The sequence below is a fragment of the Benincasa hispida genome, chromosome 10 (assembly GCF_027475165.1).
Source record: "Benincasa hispida cultivar pf3 chromosome 10, pf3_genome.v1.1, whole genome shotgun sequence".
In the NCBI taxonomy this organism is placed as follows: domain Eukaryota; kingdom Viridiplantae; phylum Streptophyta; class Magnoliopsida; order Cucurbitales; family Cucurbitaceae; genus Benincasa; species Benincasa hispida.
This window is the reverse complement of record NC_143487.1, coordinates 53464764-53472711: the sequence shown is the minus strand read 5'-3', so window position 1 is coordinate 53472711 and position 7948 is coordinate 53464764. Positions and strand designations below refer to the sequence as shown.

General features: G+C 29.1%; 1 non-coding gene across 1 annotated transcript; it reads left to right on the top strand.

Moving 5' to 3' along the window:
- Positions 1-3947: 3947 nt before the first annotated feature.
- TRNAE-CUC (transfer RNA glutamic acid (anticodon CUC)) lies at positions 3948-4020 on the top strand. Its single transcript has one exon. It is a non-coding gene; the product is annotated as a tRNA-Glu (tRNA).
- Positions 4021-7948: the final 3928 nt, after the last annotated feature.

The window sequence follows — 7948 nt, the reverse complement described above, 5'->3', positions numbered from 1 at the left end:
ACTCATGGAAATCTTCATGTTCGATTTCCTTTAAGTTATGAGATAAACATGGAACTTAATTTATTGGTTTGTGATTAATGTAACAAAAAAATAGAATAAAATATTATTCGAATATGATTCAAATAAGAATAGAATTCATATTAAAACTATAGGTTAATAAATATGAATGCGATTCATATTAAAACCATAGGTCAAGAGAGATGTACATTCGAATATGATTTAATCTACATTTATTTAAATATGAAATATTCAATTTAAAATCAATTAATTAATTTGATTATTTATTATTTTAATTAACTGAATTTCATTTCATTTTAATTAAATAAATAGGAAGTGAGTGGCCTTTTGGGAAGGGAAGCTTTTTTTCTTATATGGAGTTGGTTATTGTAGAGAAAAACCTCTTCAACTCATATCCATCTATCACCTCCTCCTATCTCCATTCATCATCTCATGATCTCTCTCAAGTTTTTTTTTTCCTAGAGAAAGAGTTCTTTGTAGAAAAACTCTCATCAACAACAAGATTCTCTCTCTTCCAAAAGTCGGTTCCCATAAATCGGTCCTTCCCAAGAGAATAGTAAGGAAGATCTGATGGTAGTTTCCAAAGTTTGTTTTAGGGAGATGCCTTGCAAAGTTTTTCTAAAGACCAAGAGAAGATTTGGAGAGTGTCTTCAAATGTATGGGTTATTTCTTTCCTTTAATTTCATGCTTATCTACACATTGATGTATGTTTCTTCTTTTCTATATTTTAATTTTAAAACAAAATCGAAGCAAAACAATCATCCACTTTCGCTGAGAGATTCGATCCCTTCAGAATTGACAGTTTCTTTTCCATATTTGGTTTGTATATCCACTTTTCGAATCATTCAAAATGAATCAATCTCTGATTTTTATATCTCTATTTAAATTTTAATTTATAGTAAATCTTCAAATTTTACATTATCTTATTAATTTTTTTTATTAGTTTAAATTCTTATTAACATATGTAATTCTAACTGAGTTTTTATTCATTATTTTATAAATATTCTCATCAAATAAAGTGTATATTTCATTCAATTTTTTCAAATTTTAAATTTTTTTCATGTTTTATCAGTTATTATCTTATCATATTATTATATCGTTTTAAAATTTTTTATATAAAATTTTTTTTTATTAGTATCTCCACAAAAATATGTTTTTTTGACAAACAAATATGCATTCACTTTTGCAAGCTTCTTGTTTTTGCTATTACTCTACAATGAGTTTGGCTTCTTACTGTTTTTTCCTTTATGGGTTTGGTAGGTTTTGTGGTTAATGGAGTTATAAATACAACGTAATTATTGAAGCTTAAATGAGAATTAAATTATGAATACAGTATAATTGTTGAAGCTTCAATTATTAAATTATAACATAACCAATTAAAAAAATAAACGAGCTCCCTTCTTGATTTTTCTCTCTCCGAGTTATATTTGAATTTATATTTTATTATCAAATTAAATTTTATCTACCTACTTTTCAAATTAATCACAATAAATAAAAACTTCTTGATTTTTCTCTCAAATTATATTTGAATTTATCTTTTATTATCAAATTTAATTTTATCTAACTAACTTTCGATTTGTTTAAATGTTTGCTACAGATTCAACTGTATCTAAGTATTTTTTTTCATTGTTTTACATTTACATATATAGTGTAATTGTTGTGTAAAGTTATGAGTTTAAAGATTCCGTGTTCTAGGTTATGTTTCCCTTTAGTTTTATTTTTTGGAGCCAAAATTGATATAAAGAATAATTCATTTAAATTTATTTAATAAAAGATTTGAAAATTTTGAATTAAGTTTGATAAGAGATTATTCAACAATCTATAAAATAAAATAAGAAAAACTCTAAATCTCATCTTCTTCATCTTCTTCACTTAGCAGCCCCCCAAAAGCTCTCTCTCATTCTCAATTTCATGTTTGCGATAGTTGATTCAACAACCCTTTCATGAATTTTATCGTCTTGACTAGCTTTTGACAACCATCCTCGCCAGGTCGCTGCCTTGGTCACTTGCACACATGTTTCCTGCTTTTGTTTTTACTTTGAACATTGTTTTCAACAATGGCATTATGGGATTGATAGTGTTTAAAGTTGGCTTTCAAGATCCTATGAGTAAACTGGTCACATGAAATGAAGATGATGAAACTCTCTACAATCGGTTTGATGTCAAATACAATTCTATTTCCAATAGTCATATCGTTCTAAGGTTGTAATTCCTTCAAATACTCACTTTCCAATAGAAATTTCACTGGTACAATCAACTCTACTCTTTCTCATCTTGTAGGAAGTCCATGGTTGTGCACATCCATAAGGTTGGAATGACCCCTATCGCCTGGTCGTCAACTTCTCTCACATACATGCGTTCTATAGGCAGCTGGAAGCGTTAAGGACCATATTGGGTTATATTTAATTTTGCTTCTAGAATGTTTAGATAGAGTGTATTTGTGGTGCTAGAATATTTAGATAGAGTGTATTTGTACTCTTAGAGTTGTTTTTTGAGCAGTGTATCTTTGCATTCTCGTTTTACTTAATTTGGTTGTTTTTAGGATAATTTTATCATTTACAAATTGGTGTTTTCTATTATATAAGTCTGTTTTGCTATTTTTACAATTTTGAAATTTTTTTACCATTTTTTCAAATGAAACTTTAAATTTTACTATTTTTCTTGTCAACCCTAACTTTTTTAGCCTTCTTCTATATCATCGCATGGTAAAATTACCATAATAACCCTTTGAAGCAAGCCTGGTGACCCGACGCTCCATTCATACTAGTCAGTCTCGCTCATCTCGATAGTAACTCTCTCTATCACTTTTGATGACTCTACACTTTGCTCTCACTTTTGCTCTCATTACTCGTTCTCAATTCTCACTCCATTATATAGAGAGTTAAAGATTAGAAAACAAGAAAGAAAAATGAAAGGTTATATATTTGTTCAAATTTAAAATATACAGTGCGAGAATCGAGAACAAGTAATAAGAGTGAGCAAAAAAAGTGCAAGTGTCAAATTAGCAAGAGCAAAATTGAGTATCAAGATGAACGAGAGTGAGTAGTGAGAAGCGAGCGTCATGAGTCACAACGTGTGCATAGCATGTTTTTATGGTAATTTCACAATATGATGATGTAAGTAGGAGGTCGAAAAACTAATTTTCTAAATAATTGGCCTTTTCTTTCATTTTGGTCTCATCGTACAAAAATCCCACGAAGGAGGAATAAGTTGTAAAAAGAATAGAGCGTGAAAAAAATACTTTTTATTTTGAAAAGTTCACAAATAGTAAAAAAAAAATGCCATGTCAGTTTCCGTGGGCCACAGTAATGAAAAGCTAACAACAACAGGTGCTAGATAAACATTTTTCCAAATAATTAGGATTAAAATATCGAATTCGTAAAACTCAAGAACCAAAATGTTATCAATATCAAATATCAAAGACAAAAATCATACACTTTTTTTCTAATTTTAAAAAACTCTGAATTTATCACAAATCTATTGGATAAACCTATTAAATGCAAATCTAAAAGTTTATGGACTTATTAAATATTTTCAAGTTTTGGTTATCTTTTAAATACAAAATTGAAAATTCAAAAACCTATTACATACTTTTAAAATTTTAAAGGCATGTCTTACTCAAACTTAAAAATTTTGGGATTAAGCATGTAATTGAACCTACACTTTTAATCATCTTCACACTCTCTACCTTTAGCTCATTCTTACGAAATTGAATAGATTAATTATAGTGAACGGTTATATTGTTTCATTAGAAAGTATAGTGTATACTATCTTAAGAAATAACCAATAATAAAATTTGGTAAAAGTGAGCTTACTCGATAAAAATTTGATCATGAATGTAAATCGGAGATTCGATCTTCATCCTTCTCATGGTTGTACTATAAACGTAACAAATAATTCATAGTTAAGTTTGTTTTTGATTCTCAATTTCCGTTGTAGTCTAGTTGGTCAGGATACTCGGCTCTCACCCGAGAGACCCGGGTTCAAATCCCGGCAACGGAATTCTTTTTATTCTGTTTCCTTTATTTTTTTTGGGGCTTTATATTTATTTATTTATTTTTAATATATTAGACTAATGTAGTTTTACTATTTTAATCTAACATATACAATGTCATGTTGCAATTATTTGGACTTTTGTGCAACTATCTTGTATTTTATCACGTGCGAATGAATGTGTAAATTTCCTTTAAAAAAATAAATTGAAATATGCAAACTTTTGTATAATTTGGACAAAATATTATTTAATACATTTACTTGAAATTTTTGTTAAGATTTTTACACATAAATGTGATTCGTGTAATCAAGTTGAATTTGTATTGATTTACATGTGCTATAGTACAATCTATGATATTTGTCTCTTATTCTTTTTCTTTCAAATTAAATTCAAGACTCCATATTATTCTTGATATTGATTTGTCTTGAGGATTTTGCAATTTGTTTTCGAAGTTAGAGATCTTGGTCTGATAAGTCGTCTAATCTTTAAAGTACTTTTGGTCTTCAAATAAGATTGAAGAGTGTTTCGATTAGTTGGTTTTGTGAGTTTTCTCTTTGAATTTTGCCTCTTAAAGTTTTAACTTTTGAGCCCAAAACAAAGGACTCATCTATTTATTGATCTTCATGGATAATGTGGGCTTAAAGTTTGGTTGAGCCCAAATCAAATTTTTATCACGTTTTATCACTTATCATCTTATTCTATCGTTTTAAAATTTTTTATATAAAATTTGTTTTATTAGATCTCCACAAAATATATCTTTTTGATAAACAAGTATGTATTCACTTTTGCAATCTTACTGTTTTTGCTATTTCTCTACACTGAGTTAGGTTTTTTACTGTTTTCCTTTTAAGGGTTTGTAGGTTTTGTAGTTGATGGAGTTATAAATACAGTGTAATTATTAAAGCTTAAATGAGAATTAAATTATGAATACAGTGTAATTGTTGAAGTTTCAGTTATTAAATTATGACCTAACTGATTTAAAAAATAATAATAATAAACGATCTCCCTTCTTGATTTTTCTCTCCCCAAATTATATTTGAATTTAAATTTTATTATCAAATTAGATTTTATCTAACTACTTTTTGAATTAATCACAATAAACAATAACTTCCTAATTTTTCTCTTTAACTATATTTGAATTTATCTTTTATTATCAAATTTGATTTTATCTAACTTTCGATTTGTTTAAATGTTTGCTACAGATTCAATTGTATCTAAATCTTTTTTTCATTATTTTGCATTTACACATACAGTTTAATTGTACGGTAAAGTTATGAGTTTAACCATTCCAAGTTCTAGGTTATGTTTCCTTTTAGTTTTGTTTTTTTGAGCCAAAATTGATATAAAGAAGATAATTAATTTAAATTTATTTGATATGAGATTATTCAACAATCTATAAAATAAAATAACAAAAACCCTAGATCTCATCTTCTTCATCTTTTCACTAGCAGCCTCCAAAATCTTTCTCTCTCCTTCTCAATCTCATGTTTGCAATCGTTGATTCAACAACCCTTTCATGAATTCTATTGTCTTGCCTAGCTTTTGACGACCACCCTCGCCAAATCGCCGCCTTGGTCATTTGCACACATATTTCCTACTTTTGTTTTTATTTTGAACATTGAAGGAACCATTAAAGATCCTTTGAGTAGAAGGATGGGATTGGAACAAATACCCAAAATTTAAGAACAAAATTTTTACAGAAAAAATACAAATTATCCATTTAAAAAACAAATGTAGCATGCTTTAAAATAGAGATTACTGAAAAGAAAAAAAAAGTTTAAGAAATCTTACCCTTGAAGAACTCTTCTTCACGAGATCCCTTCTCCAACTCTTGTCACGAACAATCTTGAACCCTCTAGCCATCAATGAGGACACCACCACGAAAGTTCTCTAGATTATAATCCAAAAGTTTCTGCGTATCAAAGAGGGGAAAGGAGTTACAACTCCTTCCCAAAATGAGATTTAAAAATAAATTAAATTTATTTATTTTTATAAATCAATTTAATGTATATATTTATATGATAACTACCTTATCATATAATATATATTAAACTATATGTTATATCAAATATAACACAGAACCTATAGTTTCTATATTGTATCAAATACAATATAACCTATAGTTTCTATTATCTCACCAATGACATTTAATATAAATCCCATTTATATTAAATTTAATTATGTAAATCAAATTCATATAATTAATATTTGAATCATATTCAAATATTTGTTTTCTCTCAAATAAACTTTATATTATAGCGTATCAAAATACATTATAGTAATTATATCATATAGAATTAGATTAAATTAATTATATCACATATAATTAATTCCCTCAATTAATTTGAACAATTCAAATTAATCCAAAAAGTGATTCTCATTAATTCCCATTGAGCTACCGAAGGGACCTCATGGACTTGTAGCTTGAAGCTCTAATGGTACGTGAATGATTAATTAAACTCCTTTAATTAAATAATTTAATTAATTATTCATCATCCATTAACTGTCGGGCACTCCATTAAAGACCGACAGTTGCACTCTTCACATTATAGATATATTTCTGTGGCTACTGGATATAACCAATCAACAGTACGATGACCCTTCATAAATTGCTCCTAAGTATAGCTAGGCCAAAATATCGTTTTGCCTCTATAGTTACATCTAACTCTTTAAGTACCACCGATCCCTCTAATGAACAATAAATCATAGTCCAACTATGACCAAACCTCTCTCGGGCCAGGAGAGAGTGTGGCACCACATTGTTCAAGCCCTAGAATCAGCCCTGAAGGGAGCAATTTATCTATTTACCCCGACGTTGGAGAAAGAGCGAATTCCTTCTTATGTAGTTGTGTTCCTAGCTCCACCATTAGACGAATCCCCAAAATGGTAGGAATTTTGAGTCAGCGATCTGGTCAGTCTCACCCATACAAATCAAAGGACTGTTTTCATAGGTAGGAGTTCACAACTCACTTAGGATTCAAGTCATGTTACATATGGTCATTCTAGTGAAATGAAAGTCTCTATTATGAACGAGGTTATATAATGAGAATAAATATTTCCTGGTCTGGTCTCATACAAATTTCTTTGTATAGAATATCTCCACTCACATGTCTCCACATGAATGATTAAGATCAGATCATTTGTAGTACTTTACAACAATTGTAACATGTACAAAGCGGACCATACCTGTAATATCACCAGAATAAAGTATCTAGCCTTATCCATCTACTACAGACTATTTAGATATCACTTAAACATGATCCACCTGTATGTCTCTACATACATGTTTAAGTTATAAGATAACCTTGGATGTTAGTTTATTGGTTTGTGGTTAATGCAACTAATTTTGCAATAAACTTCACATATTTTATTACATAAATAAAATGTTTGTACAATACATTTACAAACTATAGGACCTTACGAGATTTAGGGCAACAACCCCAACAGTTTTCAACAATGACGTTGTGGGAATGATAGTATTTAAAGTTGGCTTTCAAGATCCTATGGGTAAACTGGTCACATGGAATGAAGATGATGAAACTCCCTACAATTCGTTTGATGTCAAATGCAATCCTATTTCCAATAGTCACATTGTTCTGAGGTTGTAATTCCTTCAAATACTCACTTTCCAACAACAATTTCACTCGTACAATCAACTCTGTTCATTCTCACCTTGAAGGAAGTCCATGGCTGTGGACATTCATAAGTTTGTAACGACCCCCATCGCCTGGTCTTCAGCTTCCCTCATATACATGTGTTCTATAGGTAACTAGAAGCGTTAAGAAACATATTAGGTGATATTTAATTTTTGTTTCTAGAAGGTTTAGATAGAGTGTATTTATGGTTCTAGAGTGTTTAGATAAAGTGTATTTGTGGTGTTAGAGTTGTTTTTCGAGTAATGTATCTTTGCATTCTCGTTTCTACTTAATATGGTTG